This window comes from Lycium barbarum, chromosome 6 (genome assembly GCF_019175385.1).
Source record: "Lycium barbarum isolate Lr01 chromosome 6, ASM1917538v2, whole genome shotgun sequence".
NCBI lineage: Eukaryota > Viridiplantae > Streptophyta > Magnoliopsida > Solanales > Solanaceae > Lycium > Lycium barbarum.
Window position 1 is genome coordinate 53,231,210 of NC_083342.1, and position 25,151 is coordinate 53,256,360.

General features: G+C 39.4%; 1 non-coding gene across 1 annotated transcript; it reads left to right on the plus strand.

Moving 5' to 3' along the window:
• Window positions 1–2,044: 2,044 nt before the first annotated feature.
• LOC132600966 (small nucleolar RNA R71) lies at window positions 2,045–2,151 on the plus strand. The gene has a single exon (XR_009567421.1). It is a non-coding gene; the product is annotated as a small nucleolar RNA R71 (small nucleolar RNA).
• Window positions 2,152–25,151: the final 23,000 nt, after the last annotated feature.

The following is a 25,151-nucleotide window of genomic DNA, read 5'->3' on the forward strand; positions in this document are numbered from 1 at the left end:
TATTATCCGAACTGAGGAACTCATACTTCTGATGTGCTAGTCTGCTAGAACTTAAGCTATGGTGGCTTAATAATTGACGGTTTTGCAAGAGGTAATTTTTTATTCTCATGATCGAGAGACAACTATTTGGGCTGATAAGAATAATATCCTAATCCGTTGAGCAAATTAACAGTCTTTACATATCCTTCCATATCATCTGTATCAAAATTTACTAGAATAGCCGTTAATGTCTCCCCAAGGCACTCTTTTTCCACCTTGAATTGAACTGCCTCATTTATCATATTTATAATATCAATAACCAAAATGCTTTCGTAAGCACTCATTAGTTTCATTCCCTTGCTAGCCTGAAAGGTCACCTTTTCATCATTAACACGAAATTTGATCTTGTTCTTCTCTGAATCCATAAGAGCCCTTCTCGTGGAAAGGAAAGGTCTCCCCAGAATAATAGGAATATCTCAATCAATAGCACAATGAAGAATCACAAAATGTGCCGGTAGAAGGAATTCACCAACCTGAACAAGTACATAATCAACAACCCCAACTAGCGCCTTTATCAATCTCTCAGCCATTTGCAGTCGCATGGTAGTAGGTCTAGGCATTCCCAACCCCGATTTCTTATAGATAGCAATTGGCATTAGGTTGATTCTATCCCTATTAGCACATAGAGCACGAGCAAAATCATGGTGGCCAACAGAATATGGAATAGTAAAGGCCCCTGGATCCTCCTTCTTCTGACCCTTGGTTGTAGATATGACAGAACTAACATGATGAGTCACACTCACTAAATCATGTTTGAATGGTCTGTTCATCATCAACAGCTCCTTCAAATACTTTGCGAAACCCGACATTTCTTAGAAGGCATCAAGAAACCCGAATATTCATTGATAGCTGCGTCAGTTGATCATAGAACCTCTGACACTTAGCATTCTCAATTTTCTTCACTAACCTCTGAGGAAAGGGAGGTGAATTTTTTATCAATTGAGTCAAGGGCCTGAGTGCCCCAACAATCTTACTTTTCCCTTTTTCACTGCTCACATCTTCAGCCTTTGGAACATGTAGCACCGGATCAACTTCAACCACTTTTGGAATTTCCATTTACACTTCCTCAACTTCACTTAGCACCTCAGATGGCGCCTCAATCTCAGCTTCTTTTTACCTGCTTTTGTACCCACATCTTGAAGTAGTTTCCCATTTCGGGTGCTAATAGTAGCACACTTCTCGATGTAATTACCTCTACCACTCTTAGGATTAGGAATAGTGTCACTTGTGAGGCCTCCTCTCTATGGAGGGTGTTTCTCTCTAGAAATATCTCTCATCAGTGACTCAAGCTTTTGGATGCAGGAAATGTGAGAACCCACAGTTTCGGACAACCCATTTAACATTTTATCAGACTTCTCTTGGTTGGCTAGCACCTTCTCAAGCATGCTCTCCAACTTACAACTCTCTTGCTCATTCGATTGAACCTTTGGTGGAATATAGGGATTGACACTCCTATTTTCAAAATTATAGCTGTTTTTGTAGTTTCCTTGGTTCGAGCTACCATAGTTGTTGTTGTAATTACCTTGTCCATGCTGAGGTCTTCATTGATTCTGATTCTGATTCTGATAACCTCATTGTTAGTTCTGCCTTTGGTAACCCCTTTGAGAGTTATTCACATAATTAGCATCTTCATACTCCATAGGAGGACCCTCTTGAACTTGGTACATCTCCTTAGGCATTCCTTGAACCTCTTCAACAACATTCATCTTCTTCTCTTCTCTGTCATCATGTCTCTTTGTCAGCAAAGAAATATTGGTTGCAAGCTGAGCTAGAGTCTGCTGAATCTCTTGATTTTATTTCACCATATTATCGATTATTGGAGCCTCATACGCTACACCATCAGTACCACCTAATGCCATGCTTGATTATGAGTAGTCAATTACCTAGCAACTAAGTGATTCAGGCGTATGTTTTATCCATGAAATACCCACCAGTTGCATTATTCGCTGCTGGTGTCAACAGATCCAACCTTGTATAGAACTTTTCCATCAATATATGCTCTGGAAAACCATGATTTGGAGACTTCTGCAAATACTACTTGAATCTCTCCCAAGCTTCAAACAGTTGCTCCCCCGGAAGCTGTTTGATATTATAGATCTTATCATGGATTTCAGCTTTCTTTCTTGGCGGAAACCACTTTTTGAGAAAAACAACAATCAGCTCTACCCATATATGAATATTATTGTGAGGCAACTTCTCAAACCAAACTCTTACTTCGCTGGCTAAAGAATATTTGAAAACTCTTAGCTGAATAGCATCAGGAGAAACAACATTCTGGATGTGGCTTGAACACACACCCACAAAATTCTTCAAGTGCTGATGAGGGTCATCATCGGTAGAGTTCTAAAAATATCCCTCAAGTTTGAGCAGTTGGTAAATAGTAGAATCAATCTTGCAAGTTGCGGCATTAACCCTTGGTGGAACAATAGCAGATGCATATTCCACCTGATCTAAAATATACGCAAAGATATTCTCAACTTCTACCTCCGGTGTTGGGTCTACTACTTGTACACCCCTACCACCAGCTGCTCCACGTCCTTCCCTGTTATTTATCATTACCCGGTTCATAGAAAACATCAAACAAGGTGTCATGAAATAGATAAAGACTTGAAGTAAAGCACAAACCATTCAGTAATTTCAAACCCCATTCCCCGGTAACAGCACCAAAATTTGATAAGCTCAAATTACACCTAATAAATGTCGTAACATGGACATTGTCAAATATAGTAACCAAACTGGGTTGGGGTTGAATCCCACAGGGAATAGGGTGTGAAAAGGTTACTAATGTAGTTGACTACTTTCCTGCGGTCTAATTTCGTATTCCGTTCAGTTTGTAAAAGTTTGTTTGTTTACTAACTATTTTGCTTTTGATGGTAATAGAATGGATTAAAGAAACCAAGGTTGTGTGCCCCTTTAGATGAAGTGTAATGCTATGGGTATTGATCTTGATATACTTCTAATGGATCGTTGTACGAATGCACTTAACCTCTAATTGAATCCCTAATATTTCCCAATAGTTAAGGACTATTTCTCTTTATGATTTTCCCAAATATAAAAGAGTCTATATCAAGAACGGTTAATATGTACCAAGTAATTTTCTCTTATTCCTAAGTGAATTTATTAAATGAGGGTTAAATCACCGAGTCCTTGTTACTTGTTCTTACCAAACCCTGACTTATTTTCCGAAATAAAATAAGGTTTATGGCTTAAGTTAATGTTTGCAACCATCAACTAACAATGAGAATAAAGAATAAGTCAATCTGTTATGCATATATCAATCCCAATTCCCAATCATATAACACCCATCATTGGGTTCACAAACTTAGTATGAAATTTAGCTGCTTATATTGAAGAACGACAACAAAATATTAAAGAATTCATAATGCTTACGTATTGAATAAAGAAGATGGAAAAAGTTGTATTCTGTCTCAAAAGCTTCAAAACAATAAAGTATTCGATGCTCTCAAGTCAAAAGACAAAGTCTGGAAATGAATGGTACATAAAACCCTATGACAAACTATTTATATGGTCTCAAAAACACGAAATTACAACTGACAAAATTGTCCCTGATGGCATAGGATATGGTCCGTACAATTAAGTGCGTACCGTATATCAAAATACGATCCTTGTACTCCTCAGCTAGGTCAAAATATACGAGCAACTTATACGGACCGTATTCAAAAGTATGATCCGTATCTTTCTTCCTTCAGTTCTTCAACTTTTCAAAGTACGAGCCAAGTTACGGCCCGTATAAACATATATGGTCCATAAAACTCAGTCGTATCTCTCATCTTCAAAGTTTGAGTTTCTGTTTCTTGCCATTGCTAAGTACGAGTAGAAATACGGCTCGTATAAATATATACGGTTTGTATTTTTTGACCATATCCCTAATTCTTCAAATTCAACTTCCTGGTTCTTTGCTTACTTTAATACGGCCAAGAGTATGACCTATACAAATAAGTACGGTCTGTACTTCTCCACCTTGTGCCAGTTTATGGACTTTCCTTGTTTTTGTCCTTCAACCCTCTAATTATCTAAAATACATAAAAAACACATCAAAACGACACTTACTTGCTTAAAAATAAGTAAAATTTCTAGTTAAAAGGTATCAAATGTGCCACAATTCCGCGGCACATCAAAGATCTTCTGAGCAAGGGATTCATTAGATTGAGCGTATCCCCTTGGGGCGGTCCCATGATTTTTATAAAGAAGAAGAACAGGTTGATGCGGATGCGTATTGATTATCGTCAGTTGAACAAAGTTACCATCCCGAACAAGTATCCTATTCCCCGCATCAAAGATTTGTTTGATCAGCTTCAGGGAGCCTCAGTATTTTCCAAGATTGATTTGAGATCAGGCTATTAAGGACATTCCAAAGATGGCCTTCAAGACTCGTTATGTTGATCACAAGTTCCTAGATATGTCTTTTGGGTTTACCAATGCCTCGACAACTTTTATGGATCTGATGAATGGCATCTTCAATCCATACTTGGACTCTTTCATCATAGTGTTCATTGATGAAATTTTGGTGTCTTCGTGGAGCAAGGAAGATCGTGAGCAATATTTAAGGATCGTACTTTGATTGTTGAGGGAAAAAGAGCTTTATGCTAAATTTTCTACATGTGTGTTTTCGCTCAATTCTGTGGCACTCTTTGAGCATGTTGTGTCTAAGGATGAGATTAAGATGGATCGCAAGAAGATCGAGGCAGTCTAAGATTGGGCTAGGCCTACTTCAGTGATCGAGATCCAGAGTTTTGTGGGTCTCGCCAGTTATTATCACCGGTTTGTGAAAGGGTTTTCTTTAATTGCTTCCTACTTGACTCGTTTGACTCAAAAGAATGAGCCTTTTTAGTGGTCCGATTAGTGTGAGGAGAGCTTCAAAAAGCTAAAGACTTTGTTGACTACGACTCCTATTTTATCTCTATGGGTCGAGGGGAAGGACTTCACTGTGTATTTTGATGCTTCACGTATAGGTTTGGGTTGTGTGTTGATTCAAGAAGGTAAGGTGATTGCTTATGCTTTGAGGAAATTGAAGGTACATGGAAAGAACTACCCCACTCATGACTTAGAGTTGGCGGTGGTGGTATTTGTTTTGAAGATTTAGAGGCACTATTTGTATGGGGTTCATTGTGAAGTTTGCACTGATCATCGTATTCTTCAGCATGTGTTCAATCATAGGGACTTGAATTACAGATAGTGTAGATGGATGGAGTTACTTAAGCACTATGACCTGACCATTTTGTATCACCCGGGCAAGGCCAATGTTGTGGTGGATGTGTTGAGCCTGAAAGCGGTGAGTATGGGTAGTTTGGCTCGATTAGTAGTAGAGGAGAGACTATTGACCGGGGACGTTCAGACTTTGGCAAACGGGATGGTGAGGCTTGACATTTTGAATTAAGGCAGGGTTTTCGCTTGCGTTGAGGCGAGGTCGTATCTTTTGGATCAGATTAAGGCACAACAATTTGAGGATGTAAAATTGTACAAGATTTGTGATAAAGTGTTGAGTGGAGAGGCCAAGGAGGCAATTCTAGATAGGGAGGGATTTTTGAGGATTACGGACCATGTTTGCATTCCTAGGGTTGGTGACTTGATCAAGATGATTTTAGAAGAGGCTCACAGTTCAAGATATTCCATTCACCTTGGTGCTACAAAGATGAATCGTGATTTAAGGCAACGCTATTGGAGGGATAGGATTAAGCGTGATATTGTTGAGTTCGTTTCTCAGTGTTTAAATTACCAGCAACTTAAATATGAGCACCAGAGACCGGGAGGTTTGATTCAAAGAATGCCCATTGCAGAGTGGATGTGGGAGATAGCCATGGACTTTATGGTTGGCTTACTGAAGACTTTGGGTAAGTTTGATGCTATTTGGGTTATCTTGAATAGGTTGACCAAGTCCGCATACTTTATTCGGGTTTAGACCACCTCAACGAGGAGAAGTTGGCCAAGAGCTACATCAGAGAAATTATTTGATTGTATGGGGTGCCCATTTCCATTATATTCGGCAGAGGAACTCAATTCACATTTTATTCTGGAGGACTTTGCAGAAAGAGATGTGGACTCAGTTGGATCTCATTATCACTTTTCACCCGCAAAATGATGGTCAATCTGAGCGAACGATTTAGGTTTTAGAGGTTATGCTCTGTGCATGTGTGATTGACATTGCTGGTCATTGGGATTAATTCTTACCTTTGGCGGAGTTTGCGTACAACAATAGCTATCACTCCAGTATTGATATGGCTCCATTCGAGGCTTTATATGGGAGGAGATGTCGATCTTTGATTGGCTAGTTTGATGCTTTTGAGGTAAGACCTTGGGGTATTGATTTGTTAAGATTGTCGTTGGATAAGGTGGAGTTGATTCGAGACAAGCTCCTAGTGGCTCAGAGTAGGCGAAAGGTGTACGCCGATCGAAAGTTTCATGATTTGGAGTTTATGGTTGGTGACCAGGTTCTACTGAAGGTTTCACCCATGAAGGGTGTGATGAGATTTAGGAAGAAGGGCAAACTAAGCCTGAGGTTCATTGGACCATTTGAGATCCTTTAACGTGTTAGGGAGGTAGTTTATGAGTTAGCATTACCTCTAGGGTTATTGGGTGTTCACCCGGTGTTTCATGTGTCCATGATTGAAGAAACATTCTGATGGGTCTTATATCATCCAGTGGGACTCGGTCATATTCAATCATAATCTATCTTTTGAGGAAGAGCTAGTAGCCATCTTGGATAGGGAGGTCCGAAAGTCGAGGTCAAAGGAGATGACTTCGGTGAAAGTTCAATGGAAGCACCGTCCAGTCCAAGAGGCTACATAGGATACTGAGGCTGATATGCATAGTAGATATCCCCAACTCTTTACCGAGTCAGGTACCTTCCCTTCGTTTCATTTCTTTTTCTGTTCGAGGATGAACGATTATTTAATTTGGTATCTGATGTTACGACCCGTTTGGTCGTTTAGAATTTTTGACCCGTTTAACCTTGTTGACCCTTCCCCTAGCTCCATGAGAGCATGTTTGACTCACGGGGATGGGTAGCGTGGTTCCTTATGTGATCCAGATTTGTTTTGAGGAAATTAGAGGCTTAAAGTGAAAAATCGTTGACCAATAGTTGACTTTTGGGTAAACGAACCTTTTTGGGAATTCTGTTAATTTCATGAGGTTCGGAGAGTAGTTTATAACTTGGTGTGGTGGTTGGTTTGGTTCTCGAAGAGCTCCGGAGCATTTTGGTCACTTGGTTGGAAACATGACTTTAGGGGTTTCGGGGGTTGACCTGGTCAAATAGACCTTCGTTGGAAATTCAGAGGGCGCAGGTGAATTCGTAACGTGTTTTTACATTGATATACATATTTGGGTTGTATCCGCCGGGGGTGGGGGGTCTCAGATGGATGTCTAGTTTTGGGTTAGACTTGGTGAAAAACCAGATTTTTGCTAGTTTCTGATGTCCGTCCTGCTCCTGCGGGTGTGTGTACGCTTCTGCGGGCCTGCCTATGCAAGTCATGGCCTACAGATGTGAGAGGGAGATGTGGCAAGTGATTCCACAGATTCGAAGGCCTCTCTGCGGTGGTGAGTCCGCATCAGCAGATAAGATGTCCACGGATGCAGAAATCGATCAGAAAACCTTATTATTTCCCAACTTCGAACCATTCTTTCCATTCACCAAATTCTTAACTTAGAGAGTGTGTGGGAGAAATTTAAGAGCTTTTGGGTGATTACAACTTGAGGTAAGTTCCTTTGCACTCCCTTGTGGTTTATTTATGAATTAGGATTTCATCTTGTAAGTTGGGGAAGATGGGTTGGGAACCATAAATTGTTGCTTTATGATTTCTTGTCTATTCCCATGAGTTTTGTGGGAAGGTTCCTTAATGTCTAAGCTTTTAATCATTGGGGAATTAGGTTGCTACGTTGAATCTCTTCTAATTTCTAGGGTTTGAATTATGGAAATTGGGGGTTCTCTATTAAGGATGAATATAATGCTAATTGGGGACTAATTAGTGTTGATTATTAGTATTTGGACTTCTTGAGCTTAGATTTGATCTTCACAACTTGTAATTTCTCATTTAACCCTTGTGGGCCCGGGGTCACTGTTTTTGGGTTATTTTGTGGTTTTTCATAAAGCATAGCAATATGAATATCGTTAGATTCGTAGTCTAATGTATATCATTTAATTGTTATACTTTAAGCATTCAGAGGCAATCCGGAAGGGGTAGGCCCAGGTTGAGGAGTTCGAGGCTCTTGATCGACTTTGAGGTAGGTTATGGCTTACCTTCTTAGACTTTGATTTGAAAATCGCATGTGTTATTTAGTTATTGATGGGGAAATCATGATAGGCCTTCGGGCATGGTTTTGGTGTTAAATCCACTAGGTTGGTATGCTTTCTGATTATGTGCGCTTGTCGTCGTACTTTATGCAATTATTGACATGTGGTGTACTTTGCTACGTGGTTGTGGTGATATGGGATGTGTTAGTTCTATTTGTGGTTATTGGGATTGAATATCTTATATGTTTCCATGGTAGTTTTGATAATTCATGCAAGGATTGAATTGGCATTATGGTGCTTGTGAATTCATATAACATTTATTGGCATTTATTACATGTGATTCCTCATTCTTGCATTCATACAAATACATGATGAAAGAGTTATGAAAACTAATTCAAAATGGAAAGAAAGAGAAAGATGAAAGTAACATGATTATTGCTATAGTACGAGGTCTGTACCGCATATAGTGGCGGAGTTATGATCCGAGGTCTGTTCCGAAGTGGTAGTACATGGACGCCGCGAGTCCCCCACGGGTCATGACTATTGAAGCGACAAATGCTTATAGCATGTGTGTACAGGTTCGGGATATTGGCCAATGCATTGCATAGCATTGCATCTCATTGTTGATTTCTGTATTTCATATGTGTTAACTAATCTTAGTCGACCTATGATTCTTGCTGGTACAAGTGTGTACTGATACTACTCTTGTTGTACTTTTTCTAAGTGCGGAGTTTGAGACAAGATCGTCATCGATACCCCAAGTCTAGCCTCGAGGCTTCTTGCTTGAGATCTGAGGGTGAGCTACTCGCCAACCTGCAGCCCTAGATCTTATCTATGCTTTTCTATTACTCTATCCATTAGACAGTATTTCCTTATGTTTAGACTATTGTTATCCCTAGACTTGTTTGGGATTAGTTGTTCTTGTAATGTGACTTCAAATCCTTGGGAAGAGTTGTAACAGACTTAGTATTCCACACTTTTAGTATTTATTGTATGATTTCAGACTTATTAAATGGTTGCTTGTGTTATTTATGCCTAATTCGTAATTTGATAAAGTGTCGATTAAGGGGATGGTTCGCCTACCGGGGGGTTATTGTGGGTGCCATCATGGCCGTGATTTGGGTCGTGACATCATCGAAGCTCAAGGAAGCTAAAGTGTTGAGTAGTTGCTGGCTCAATGATCATGAGCTTAATATTGAAGTTTTGATGATTTGACAAATATTGTACCCATAACAATCAAAGGGAGATATAAGGAGGAATTTATTTTAAGAACCATACATCCAAACTGATATCCAAAGGACTCAGTGAAGTAGTCACAACATTCAGAGAAACTTCTCAAAGGAATTGGTCCTTATGCAACTGGAGGCTGGAAGCTATTTCATGTCGATGTTAGATAAAAAAGAATATTGACTGATTCCTATTCCATGAAGAGTTGGACTTCAAGTTATGCTCATATTCTACAAATACCTGAAGTTGATCAACATGGATATTAGCATCATAGTAGGACAAGGAAGCTGACACGAATACAAGGAAAGAAAGGAAGCTTCAAGTCGAATAATTTTGGTTTTTGGCTAAAATTAGTGAAACCAAAACCTGCTTGGATTCAATCATTGAAGGCAGTAACTACTACTATATATACACAACATGAATAAGCTTTGGATCATGGAAGCCATAATAACAAATACTCCAATGATAGAAAGGAATGAGCACAGTCAACACCTTCGTCTCAAGAAGAGCCAACTGTCCAATCAACAAAGAACTCGGGCTTATCAAGATTTATCCATATAGTTCTTTAGTTGTATTAGTTTGGTTCCTTTTTGGTTCCTACCTATTTGCCTTTGCAAGTATTGTGTAATAAGTATTCGTTGGTTAGTTACAAGATCTTTACAAACATCTAGGTTGTTTCGGCGGACAACAAGTCCATTAGCCGTTGCAAGGAATTTTTAAACCTGTTAACTACTCGTATTTTAGTGAAGACTTTGGGAAAATCCTATAGGAAGGTAGGTCATGGTTTTTTACTCCCTTGATCAAGGAGTTTTCCATGTAAAAATTCTGGTGTTCATTTTACTTTCCGCTTGCATTACCTTCATACGCGAATAGTTCTAAGAATCTGATTATTGGAACGCATAGGAGTAGCCCGATCCTAATAAGTGGTATCCGAGCTAGACCTTTCTACAAAGGCTATTACCTTGAAATATGGTGGCACTTCCTACAGTACAAGAATGTCACGACCCAACCACGTAGGCCGTGACTAGTGCCCGAGCTGGGCACTCGTTTACATATCTGTTAGACATAATCAAACTGAAACTAAACATAATCTGGAAGCTTACGAAAACATAACGTTATCTCAGGACATCACATACATATATCAAGGCAACCTGTCTCCTGAGGAGTCACGACCATCAAAAGATAACATAGTACACAAGCCGACAAGGATGCCATTACAGACGAGCATATCCATAGCACATCGTTTAGACACAGCTGAACGGAACTTATACACAACCCACACATATTTCTACAGACCTCTAAGAGTATCGATAGCGAAATATGACGCGACAGGGCCCCGCCGTACCCCTGGATAAAAATATACATATACATCATAAGATCTGAACCAAAAGTCTAGACTCCCGAACAATGGAGCTCTCCAAAACAGTTGAGTAGAAGTCCTATGGTGAGGGGTCACCAAACCGACTATCTGTACCTGCGTGCATGAAACGCAGCCCCCCGAAGAAAGGGGGTCAGTACGCAATATGTACTGAGTATATAAAGCATGAAATACAATAAGAAGGATCATAACTGAAGTAGAGATTACCAGAAACAAGTATAATAATCAAGAAATCACTATACATGTGCCTTACGAAACAAAATCATGCATATCATTATCATATACCGTACCCGGCCCATTATGGCACTCGGTGCCACAATCATATCATCATATCATCATATCATCATATACATATACCGTACCCGGCCCTCTAGTGAGGGACTTGGTGAATAAAGTCGTGTACACGTATACCGTACCCGGCCCTCTAGTGAGGGACTCAATGAATAATGTAGTGAAACTGTGCACGATAACATACCCGGCCCGGGACTCGGTGAAAGACGTAATGACAGCATGCACGAGCAGAGTAGTGAGTGACCATATACAAACCAAGTCATCATCTGAGGCTCAATAGAATAAGTAAAATAAACTAACACTTGAGTGTCAAAGGAGTCGGTCATGTCAAGTATCACTCAAATATCATTATGGATTATGTCAAATGGAGCTTCAGGAATCATAGACACATATCAAGCTAGCATGAAATAGCTTATGGAATTCAAGGACTCAATAGAATGAGCAGAATGTCTAACACTCGAGTATCAAAGGCGATAGTCATGTTAAATATCCTTTAAATGTCATTATGGACTATATCAATAGAGCCTTAGGAATCATAAACATGTATCAAGATAATATGAAATAGCTTATAGAATTCAAGGACATTAGTCATCGTAGAGTTTCTAAGAATAGTAGCTTATGTATATCGACTACTATCCAATGTATAGAAAACTTGAGAGGGAAGCTCAATCATTTTAAGAGTTCTAACATCAAGAAGTGAATAGTAATCATGAATCACACTCGAAACTTATGAATAGAATTACCCCAAAGCTCATATCATTCGTCACTTATATCTAAGACATGCCAAAAGAAAGAAAGGACAGCTTTACATACCTGTTAACGATTAATCGCAAACCCGTTCGCTTCGTCGCCCCTTTAGCCTATTTAATATAAAAGTAACGCTATCGTTAGTAACTATACTTTCTAGTTCGTAATTCCGCAGCCCATCGCTTATAGAACTCATTCTTTAACTTATACTTTCTCGATTAGGTTTTCATTAGTTAAGAACTTAACGGAAATCGGGCAGCATTTCCCCTATATATTCGCCTAACCCGAACTTTCAATTATCCTCCTGTTATCATAGAAATACCAACAATGACAGTAATAGCAATATTCATATAGAACCCTTACAATTCAATCCATAAACAACTCTAACAATCCAATAACCCTTTTTAATCCTTTTCAACCCACAATTTCGTATAACAACGATTTCATGCAATTTCTTACTTCCAATTTCATCCAATCCAATTTTAATCCCTCCATTACAACACCATTAATACAATTATACTACAAAACAAGAAAATCTTACCTTAATTTTCTCGGAGGAATTTCTACACTTAATTGCTCCAATTTCACCATTTCTTCTTCCTCAATTCAATATCCAATGTTGCTATCACCTCCTTGAATTTGTAATTCACTTGGAACTTGATCACAACATGCAACAAAAATATTTTTTCCTTCCATCCATGGCTGGCCGTGAGCAGCCATGGAAATGCCCCTATTTTTTTTTCTTTCTTTCTAAGTTTCAATTTTTAGAAAATGAAATGAAATACTTGTTGATTTACTAATCAACCACATATATATGGTCCCCCTTCTAATGACACGTCTCCCCCCCCCCCCCTCTAATGACTCATCAAATGATTTTCTTGAATTGTTATTTTTTTTTTCGGGTGGGGCCCACAATGGTAACTATATTAATTAATTTTCATTAATCATTAATACCTACTTAATAATCTAATCTTAATTAATTAGTCCCTAATTCCCAATAATATTTCTACACTAAATAAAATTTATAAACAATTTGTGTACTAATTAAAATTGAAAATTAAAAGTTCCTATTTCATGTCCGAAAATAATCCAGTCTTTAATTTGAGTCGATTTTCTTGCGAATAATTAGACGTATAAAAATACGGGGTATAACATCCTTCCCCCCTTTAGAACATTCCTCCTCGAATGTTAAACTGGTCCTAAACTCCCAATACTTTCTCAAGTGTTCTTTTATTGAATTATGCCTTCACATGACTCTTTCGTTGGTCGATTCCCTTCAATTCACTATAACGCATTCCGGATCTCTAAGTAACCATTCCTGTAATATTTCTTTTTTCTATTGCTTCCCGAGGTAATAATTCCACGTCATTGCTTTTACTCTCCTCTTTACTTCGCAGTCGGTTGTCAGTTGTATTGCGAGCTCTCCTGCTGAAGGGTTACTCTTTCCCTTGTCTGCATATTGTTTAGTTGTACTGTCACTAATTGATTCTAACTTGTATTCATGGTGCACTTAATCATGACTCGACTCTTACTTTTTCTATAATTACTCCCTTGAGATGATGATTCGTTCACTTCACTTTACCTTCTTAGATTTTTCAATTCTTAGAGTATTTCATACCTCCGGTATTTGTAGACCCCTCACGGACTCTACGGGTAAAATAAAATTTCCTAGAGGGTAACATTCTTGTACTCCAATATCCTTACTTTACTCCGCTATGGCTGTCCGTATTCTGAAATCCTCAGCATCACGTGTCACTTTCTGACTTTCTTTTAAAGGTCTTTAACTATCACTTGCTTTTATTTCTTGATCTCGATCTTTAGGGTTGGCTATCAAATAGCGCTAGGGTCCCCTCATATTATAACTCTACTGTCATCCAGTAACCAGTAACCCGCTTGTTCTGACTGTCTCGGTTAAATCATTTCGTAATCTCCCTTACCCTAACTGGAAATACTTTAGGAATATTATCTTGTGTCCTTTCTCTATTGTTGACTCAAACTCTTCTATTGCTCCTTTACTCAAATTGACTCTTAGTTCTCCTATCACGCATCCTATTGCAATCTTTACAAAAGTATGTGTAGGTGCTCAAATCAGCCCAGAAAATACCTTAGCGTCGTTCCACTAGTCTTTATGCTTTACCTTGTATTCTTCTCTTGTACCTTTACAATGGTATCAGGGCCCAACTATGGCTTTTGCCCTCAGTACTAATTATATCTCTGTAGTTTTGCCTCAAACCATCTTACACCTTTCTTTGATGTATCCAAAATATTGCAACCGCATTGTTGTTACTGACTTCTTACTCTTCTTATCAATTACTCGCATGGTCTCATTCATAGCATAAAAATATTCGTAGGTTGCATAACTATTCGTGTACAATTTGTACAAAGTGCATCCAATCTTAGTCGTAGTCTTTCCTTCTCCTGGCTTATTCTGCTCTACATATCTTATTGTACTAACACTCACTTGCTGTCTATTTCATCATACTCCTTTCTCTTTCTCTATTCACCATTCATTTTTCTCATATTCTACTATAGGAGATTCCCTATTCCTTCTTCTTTGCTACTTATGTGTCACAATATCATTGGCCAATAACTCTGTTGCCAACGTCTTAACTTCTAATCCAGTATAGCCTTGCTATCCCTTATAATATCTTTTAAGTTACTCGTTACCATTCTCTTGTCGTATTCTTCCTTTTGATAAGCATCCACCTTTTGATGTCATATTATCCAAGGTCTTTACCAATAATTCTCAGCACTGTCTCAAATACCATCTTGACTTCTACCCGTTTATTGTTGGCCTTCAAATCTCACTAACTTGTTTCAGCAAGGGATCTCAGTTAAAGTTTAAGTATTTACATTAAGCGTGTTGCAGTGTTAGTTGATTTCATCTTACACTTGCATTTCTCTCATCCGCTTCCCCCCTTTAGGGTGTACCCACATCATTATCTATTTATATTCTACTCTATGTCCCCATTTCAAATTTTCAAATTCATATGATTCTTTTCCAATACATTTGGTATACTGCACCATATCCATGTCTTTTCTTTATCATCTATAACTTAGATTACCTATGTATGAAACTCCAACACAATCACGAGGCAATGAGAACTCTCAATATATAGTACAAAATCTTGTCTGATGGTTGGTACTCTAGTAATGTAATTGATGTAGCAATTTATCCGAAGCCACATTCCATTCATTCCAATCAGTAATTAGCTAATGCTTATAGTCGTTTCAAATTCTCCATTTGGTAGCACTTATATTCTAATGATAAGTGTCCCAAGCTTTCTTATAGCACTATCTTTATCCCAACGGATATCACCTGTTTCCTCTAATAACCTCACAATACATCAATTGTTTCGCAAATCTACAATCCTTTTCCTTTAAGGATTTCTCTATATTCCGAGGTGAAGTCACATACACGCAGTACTCCTTTATGCCTCATGCTCTTTCATTCTTGTTGTATACCCAACGCTAACTTCTAAATTTCTCAAAATCATATCAAGGTCGTCTTAATAGTGGTCTTGTCCTATCACCTTCTCATCGTACTACACCTTAAGTTCGTAGCTATATATTTCCCTTTTATTCTATACTCATACTCATTTAATTATGTCTGTCTTGGGTGTTTCCTTTAGTATTCCTTTCATTTCACCAGTCTATGTCCATCTTTTATTTTGTACACGAGGAATCTCATGCTACTCCTGTATCCTTCAGGAAACACTACTTTGACATAATCCCCCTTCCTCACTTTCGAAACATATTTTGTTCATCTCTATTTGTTCATATCATACCAGTCATTTCTGGCATTCATTCTATCTCGTTGTTCATCTTTCTTTAGGTTGGTCTTTCACAATTCTGTTGCTTATTTTACTCGTTTTCTTAGCTATACACGTCATAACACATCACTACACTGTAATCCCACTCGCTTTTTTCTTATCTTCTTCCTTCTATTAACTCATTCATTTCCTGTGCTCGCTTTTACTTTCGTTACCACTTGATCTCTATTCTGAACTTTACCTATAGGACTTGTAGGTCTTTCTTATTCGTTCTACATCTGCTTTTTCCGTTTCACACTAATCACATCATATCCTTTAGTTACTTCCTTGCCAGGCTTTACTCATTTCTATAACAATCCTTATGGTATTCACATTACATCATGTTCGTAATCCATCCTATAATGTAACACTCCTTAACCTTATTCACGATTCATACTATGTTTTAATTACACTCTGTGGACTAGGCGTACCTAACCCGTCGCCCTTTCTGATCAATCTTATTCTTAATATCTCACAAGCTGCCTTATCAATACTTCAATGACTTGTCATAATTCTTCCTTCTCCGTACTTTTATCTCAGTCATACTATTACTCCTTTTAACTATAAACTCATCGTAATTTATCCCTACTTATCAGTTCACCCGATACCTCAATAAAATATTTTGTTAAGAGTTGCCACCTTTTTCTATATCATCCCTTAGTATCACAAGCCTTTCCGAATCATCCTAGCATTTCATCAATAACACGTGGAACACATGATCCATGACAGCTCACAAGTTTGAGTTTTCCTTCCACGAATTCCACCTCCAATTAGTTGATTAAAACTAATAAACTCAAAGAACACAAGAACACTCCCACTCCAAGGTTACGTCACCATGAAGCGTCCTCCGAAACCACACAAGAAGAACTAGAATTCGACAAGCACCACGAGACTTCCATCGCTTAAGTCACATAGTTTACCCTCCGAATTTTTTTTTGGGTCATGAACGAACTATTTAGTTCATAAACTACTTGTTGTATGCTTTGTACTCTTCCAATAAAGGGAAACTGTCACGACCCGGCTAGGGGCCACGACGGGTACCCGGGACTAACCACCGAGCATCGCTCGTACTATCATTTACCTAACCCATTTAACAATCATTCATCTATTTCCGGTTAACTTTAAAAATAGGATTTGCTATTCATTACAAAAATATAACGCGTTGATACAAAAACATATTTAAATATACTTATACCCATGCGTACTACCTACGTTGTGGAACCACACAACCCACATCGAGCATCTATGAGCCTCTATTGAGTGGCATACAAATAGATACACAAAAGGAACAACCAATTAGCACCTCCGGAAGATGGAGTGCTTTTCAGCTCCGCTAGTGACTCCTATCAGTCTGGACCGCTTTCCCGTCTACCTGTGGGCATGAACACAGCATCCAAAGAAAAGGATGTCAGTACGAGCATTGTACTGAGTATGTAAGGCATACATCAAGAAATAAAGTAAGAATAAGAAAGTAAAGTAAGTACAAGGAGATAATCGATAACTGCTTACCTTTTAAGGCGGATCCATGCATGCATACTCATAAAGCATCATCTAGTAAATTGCTGCGGAACGCGCAGCCCGATCCATATGTCATCATATGTTAGTGCCGAGGAACGTACGACCCGATCCATAAATATAATAAGTTAGTGCCGAGGAACGTACGGCCCGATCCATAACCCATATATCCCGCGTCCGGGCATCCCGCGTCCAGGATGAAATCATGATATGCCAGCTGACCAGGTGGCTATGCGTCTATAGCGCCTCACCTTTCCCTATTTCCCCTGAAAACATTTTCATATCATATATATATATACATAATATACATAGCATGCTTGAGAGCCCAAGGAAAAGCTGTAAGTACGTCGGAGTGACGTAAGGTCGAAAGCCTCCGATTATGTTATGGAGTAATCATCGTCGCTTTGTCTCACCTTGAAGGAACAATTATTATAAGGCGAGACTATCAATGAAGAATAACATTAAAAGAAAGCATAGAATAAAATCATGAACTTCATAAGGCCTCCATTCATATACTTTGGAAGATTTAGAAATAAAGTCACCATCCATGAATAAATTGAGAAATCAGTAAATAGCTCGACGTTCTCATATAGTCCTTGACATCGTAAACTTGAAACTTTTAAACATAAGATCGTTCCCATCATAGTCATCATAATGATATTCTCACTTTTGACATCATCGTTGTCATTGAAAAAAAAATATCCTTCGTCGTTATCATAAGAACTCACATAATCACAACCTTTGGTTTTGGAAAATAGGAGTACTTGGAAAACATTTATGGAATATCAAGAAGGAAATCATGCTTTGGAATCTCAGACTTTTTAACCTTTGATAGCAAGGAATATGGAAACATTTATGAGATCGTAAGCTAGGGATCATGCCTTTGAAAGAAAGGGAATAGCCTCACATACCTTTGACGTTTACTATTCTTATCGCTTGCTCGTTCTCCCTTTGTTGCGCGTGCATATACCTTCAGAGAATTCATGTCGTCGTTAGCCAAAAAATTATAAGGACGGACTACTATTTCTAGGGAAAATTGGGCAGCACTACCATTGTTTATATTGCGTTTCCCATATTCTATTTTTTTGCTCCCAACCATTCGCGACAATATCCACAATATATAAATCAGCAATCATCATTTATGTACGTTTAGCAAAATCCACCAATTTCCTCCAATTTCTCCTCATTTAGTGGTTTTAGCTAATCGTCACTTTTACTCATGCGTCGCACTTATTCCATGGTCAAAACGTCATTTATAACGTATTTATAATCATAGCATATCAACTTCCATGATTCCATTCAACCATCACTCCACAGTGACACTATTCACTCAATAATGGTGCACTTCCTATGCCTTACTACAATTCCAGTGTCTTAGTCTTCTAATACTTTAAAGCACATGCTAAAGTCATAAAACTCACCTTGGATGGTGGTGGAACAAGCTTAGAGTAGAATCCTTCCTTGTGCACCAAAACCCTCCTTTACCTCTTTTGTGATTTCTTGGAGAAGATGACATCCAACTAGGTTTCATTCACTTGTTTCATAAGTTTAGTGTTGATGATCCTAGTTTCTTCCCTTGATTCCCTTGAATTTCTATGGATGAAGTATTGAGAGAGTTCTAGAGCTTTCTTGAGTTGTATAGATGAATAATTAAATAAAGTGAGGCTTTGGTCCCTTTTAATAACTCAATGTTTGATCTTTAATGAATTCCAGTCGGGGTGAACAGTGGTCGTCAACCATAGTTTACGGGCCGTAAACTAGTTTACGAGCCGTATTATGTGGTCGTCTTTAAGCATGTCCAAAACAGAGAAGCTGGCTGAAGAACATGGCAGTTTACGATCGAGGTTTACGGTCCGTAAACCAGTTTATGGGCCGTCCTCCAAGTCGTATTTAACCATTTCAACATTAACAGAAAGTTGAAGTTGGAAAGCTGGAGGACGATGGTGGTTTACGGTCCGTAAATCACTTTACGGGCCGTAAATCACTATACGACCACTGAGCTGCATAAAATTCTACAACTTTTCCTTTTCTAAAAATTCACGAATCATCACCCCTTGCTTAGTAAAACACCCCACACTCATACCTTTGTCGTTCTATTCCTTGTACATGTACGGGGACTTTCCGAGGTGTAACATTTTTCCCCCCTTTTGGAACATTCGTCCTCGAATGTTAAATCAGCGGGGATTCTAAGAATATTTGCCGGAGTTTCCTTTGTAATTTTGACACTACCTTTCCATTACAACAACCCACAATATCTTCGCTTCACAGGTCCATATCACAATATTAACACATTTATGGCCACACACGACCAAAAACATAAAATTAAAACATACATACCATCATGAACTTCTCCTGGAGATTCGACTAGGTGCGGATACTTGGCTTCCGCATTCACTTTGGCTTCCCTAGTATTTCTTCCCGAGTATTGCTTTTGCCACCAAACTCTGATTTAAGCCACCTCCTTTTTTCGAAGTCCTCACACTTACCTATCTAATGTGGCAAAGGGTTCTTTCTCATACATCACTTTCTTGTCATTTGAGCATCATTTTATCGACATTCTCCTAGTGGGAGTTCTAACGTATTCATAAGCTACCTTGCTTGTTGCATACGATCTTATAGGATCTAATGCCTCGGAACCTAGCTCCCCCTTTATTCCGTGATTCTATCGCTCTCGTAGGTTGTCATATCCTCGGGCTTCTATGGTGAGTATGTAACCTGTACTTATACTATGCCCCAAGCAATTATTCCATTTGTCGCTCACAGCAATTTCCAACTCGACATTTCAGTTCCGTTTACCATATACCTTCCTTCAACTTACCCCGGGCATCATGACTCTCTCACCCTTACTTTACCTCTTACTCCTCTCCTAAGGGTTCACTTGGTCTCATTGGCGACGCGTAAATATCTACGAATTACATACTCTTTTTGCGCGATTCGCATTCGTATCCATCCATCTGTATACCTATATCCATGTCTGTCTTCGCATCCATAGTCATATTCATCGGTATGCCGTATCCATGGTCATATTCATCTAAGTGTCAATATCCTTCTCAATGACCTTTTCGCTAACGCCCTTACCTCGAGAACGGGGTAACTTTACAATAAGACCCATGTTAATATCTTGAATTATTCTGTGTCTCAGGCCTGCATGCCTTCTTCTTGGGGCTACCGTCACCCACTATATTCACAACATTCTCCGGGGTTATATTTTCATTTGGGCTAAAAGAGTATTCAATCCCGGAAGTCATTAAATCTATATAAGGACAGAGAAACGAGAGTTTCCATTCTGCTGGAAGAGTAATAGTAACTAATCAGTACTCCCTAAACTGATTCTAACTCTCCTCCAACCATGTCACGCAATCAGAGTTTCACAATTTTATTCCTCGTTTTGCGCCACTTGGGACCTTATGGGACACAACGTCTCACAGATCGGCCTTATACTTCGCTACAAATTCATCTGAGATTTATAATTTAGAGGGACGATGAGGTGGTATAATCTTAGAGAATTGTGGTTCCACCTCTGCCTGTCACCAGTGTTTTACTATCCTTGCCGACTCACGACTCTTCTTCTTCCCCCTTCTTCTCGATTTTACGTGTCCTTATTCTACCGCTTTTAGTCAACACATTCCCGTAGGGTTCATCATTTCAACCTTCACACTGGTGTCCTCTCTATTTGCTTCCCCCCTTTTAAGGGTTTTACTCGTACCTTTAAATCTCGAATCCACATACTCCTGGCTACAATATGCCTTAATTATTCCGTCCCCTACAGTCTATGGCTATAACAATTCATACGTGGAGTCGTGGAGTCTTAGCGTACTCGCCTTACAGTCTTATAACCAAGAAATGCACCCGATATAACACTCCGAGCAAAACGTACGTTACTTAGCTCATCCAGTAGTTATGTGTCTGTATCTGAATCTGCTCCGACTAACAACTTCCTGCCCCATAGGGATGCTTACATTAATAGTGGGTCTAGCTATCCATGCCACCCATCTAATGTCACTTGCCCTCTTCTTCGGCGCTCAAAATTTTCTTGTAATGCCATCTTCGTTTCCCTAGGGCATAGGTTTCTCTTACGCCGCTAATGCGCCCCATGCCTCCTTATTCTCTTACTCTTGTTTGCGCTTGGAACCGATTTCATATCCGCATTGTACCACTATCATTATTAGTTATAACTATACTTCATCGCTTCATCGTTGTACAGTAGACCCATAACTCATGATCATCCTTTCCTCTTCAACTCTTTTCCTCATTCACTTCACTCGTTCTAACTTGGTATGGGATATTTGTAGGAGATATGTTCTCCTTTAACTACCACGCCACTATTCTTTAGGCACTCATACTTCGTACATTTCCTCTTTGCTATTTTATCTCCTCCCACTTAATAATTGATCCTTAACTCTTCGCTTGAGGAACCATATTCTTAACTTCGTACCGCTTTTTTCTTTAGGATACACCTCCTGTGTCAATCCGTCCCTTGCTGCCTAAAACTAATTCTATTCGTCCTGATCATCCCCCATCTCGCTCCTATCGCGTTGACCTTCCTCCTACTAATTATCCTACTTTCATTATTTATCTTTACCATAGTCTCGGCCTTATACGCCCAACTAAAGATATCCTCCATGCCCTTAGGTGTCTTCTCGCTATACTTTACATAACAATTCTTGTTACGACTCATTGTACCCAGATCATAATCCACCCTATAGAGTGACACTTCTTGATTTCGTTTGCAAACCTGATCGTAACATAGGGTAGCCTCATGAAGCAGGCATACTCAACCTGTTATCCTTTTTAGTCAGTTACATTAGATTTACCATATGGATTACTTGCACACGTATTCGCATTAATCATAAAAGGGTGCTAGCAATATACCTGGAGTAATATCAGGGGAAGACTCAGGATCCCGTCGTTCAGCTAACGCCTGGGTATGATGCTGGGATCCTCTTGGACTAGGCGTTCTTCGATCTCTACCACCACTTACTAGCCCCTGTGGCCCTGACCTTGTAGGGCGTGTCGATGATGAATAGCCCGTTACCATTCCCGTAGTCCGAACCTCACTCTTACCACGTAGCGATGGACAATTTCGCTTTAAATGGTTTGGCCTAGCACAAGCATAACAAACATCCGAGCCCCGACGACACGGTCCCCAATGTAACCTGCGACACTGAATACATCGTGGTACTGGTGACCTCTTCTGACCGGAATCACTCTGAACCTGAGAACGAGAAACTCTGAGACTCTGGGATGACCTTGAATAAGCAGGTCCATCAAATCTGGGTCTTGGAAACTGTGGAGGTGCATCTCTAATCTCACGGTCAGACCCAAAGGAATTAACTCCCTTTCTCCAAACCCTGCCATCGTGACTCGCATTCTGCCGCTGAGTCTGAGCGGCTACCAATTGAGTCAGTAAAAGAATGGCCTGTCTCATCTCTTGGCCCGCGGTATCTTGCGAAGGAACGGGGGCTACTGGAGCTAAGATCGAGGCTTCCCTCTGATCCTTAAAAGTGGGCGAGGTATGGGAAAATCGAAGTGGGGCGTTATTCTGGGGTTCGCCCTCCTCCATATCCGTAGACGACTCTCGATCAAGCCCTTCTTCAACCACCATCTTGCCCTTCTGGGCCGTCGTAGCTTTTCCCTTCATCGGTTTTGCTGAAATGACAACGCACCGTTAGGGGAGAGATAGTCTTATAACACAGCTCTATCGCACGATCTATTAAGAAGAAAGATGGTCATGTTTCCTAAATGTCCGGTAGCCTCCTGTTTATAGATGTGGTGCACAACACACCGATAAACAAGACTCTACTAGACACGGCTCATAGACACTTCCTAGGACGAACTGCTCTGATACCACTTCTATCACGACCTGGATAGGGGCCGCGACGGGTACCCGGGACTAACCACTGAGCACCGCTCGTACTATCATTTACCTAACCCATTTAACAATCATTCATCTATTTCCGGTTAACTTTAAAAAGAGGATTTGCTTTTCATTATAAAAATATAACGCGTTGATACAAAAACATATTTAAATATACTTATACCCATGCGTACTACCTACGTTGTGGAACCACACAACCCACATCGAGCATCTATGAACCTCTATTTAGTGGCATACAAATATATACACAAAAGGAACAACCAATTAGCACCTCCGGAAGATGGAGTGCTCTTCAGCTCGGCTAGTGACTCCTATCAGTCTGGACCGCTTTCCCGTCTACCTGTGGGCATGAACACAGCATCCAAAGAAAAGGATGTCAGTACGAGCATTGTACTGTGTATGTAAGGCATACATCAAGAAACAAAGTAAGAATAAGAAAGTAAAGTAAGCACAAGGAGATAATCGATAACTGCTTGCCTCTTAAGGCGGATCCATGCATGCATACTCATAAAGCATCATATAGTAAATTGTTGCGGAACGCGCAGCCCGATCCATATGTCATCATATGTTAGTACCGAGGAACGTACGGACCGATCCATAAATATAATAAGTTAGTGCCGAGGAACGTACGACCCGATCCATAACCCATATATCCCGCGTCCGGGCATCCCGCGTCCAGGATGAAATCATGATATGCCAGCTGACCAGGTGGCTATGCGTCTATAGCGCCTCACCTTTCCCCATTTCCCATGAAAACATTTCCATATCATATATATATATATACATAATATACATAGCATGCTTGAGAGCCCAAGGAAAAGCTGTAAGTACGTCGGAGTGACGTAAGGTCGAAAGCCTCCGATTATGTTATGGAGTAATCATCGTCGCTTTGTCTCACTTAGAAGGAACAATTATTATAAGGCGAGACTATAAATGAAGAATAGCATTAAAAGAAAGCATAGAATAAAATCATGAACTTCATAAGGCATCCATTCATATACTTTGGATGATTTAGAAATAAAGTCACCATCGATGAATAAATTGAGACATCAGTAAATAACTCGACGTTCTCATATAGTCCTTGAAATCGTAAACTTGAAACTTTTAAACATAAAATCGTTCTCATCATAGTCATCATAATGATATTCTCACTTTTGACATCATCGTTGTCATTGAAAAAAAGAATATCCTTCGTCGTTATCATAAGAACTCACATAATCACAACCTTTGGTTTTGGAAAATAGGAGTACTTGGAAAACATTTATGGAATATCAAGAAGGAAATCATGCTTTGGAATCTCAGACTTTTTAACCTTTGATAGCAAGGAATATGGAAACATTTATGAGATCGTAAGCTAGGGATCATGCCTTTGAAAGAAAGGGAATAGCCTCACATACCTTTGACGTTTACTATTCTTATCGCTTGCTCGTTCTCCCTTTGTTGCGCGTGCATATACCTTCAGAGAATTCATGTCGTCGTTAGCCAAAAAATTATAAGGACGGACTACTATTTCTAGGGAAAATTGGGCAGCACTACCATTGTTTATATTGCGTTTCCCATATTCTATTTTTTTGCTCCCAACCATTCGCGACAATATCCACAATATATAAATCAGCAATCATCATTTATGTACGTTTAGCAAAATCCACCAATTTCCTCCAATTTCTCCTCATTTAGTGGTTTTAGCTAATCGTCACTTTTACTCATGCGTCGCACTTATTCCATGGTCAAAACTTCATTTATAACGTATTTATAATCATAGCATATCAACTTCCTTGATTCCATTCAACCATCACTCCACAGTGACACTATTCACTCAATAATGGTGCACTTCCTATGTCTTACTACAATTCCAGTGTCTTAGTCTTCTAATACTTTAAACCACATGCTAAAGTCATAAAACTCACCTTGGATGGTGGTGGAACAAGCTTAGAGTAGAATCCTTCCTTGTGCACCAAATCCCTCCTTTACCTCTTTTGTGATTTCTTGGAGAGGATGACTTCCAACTAGGTTTCA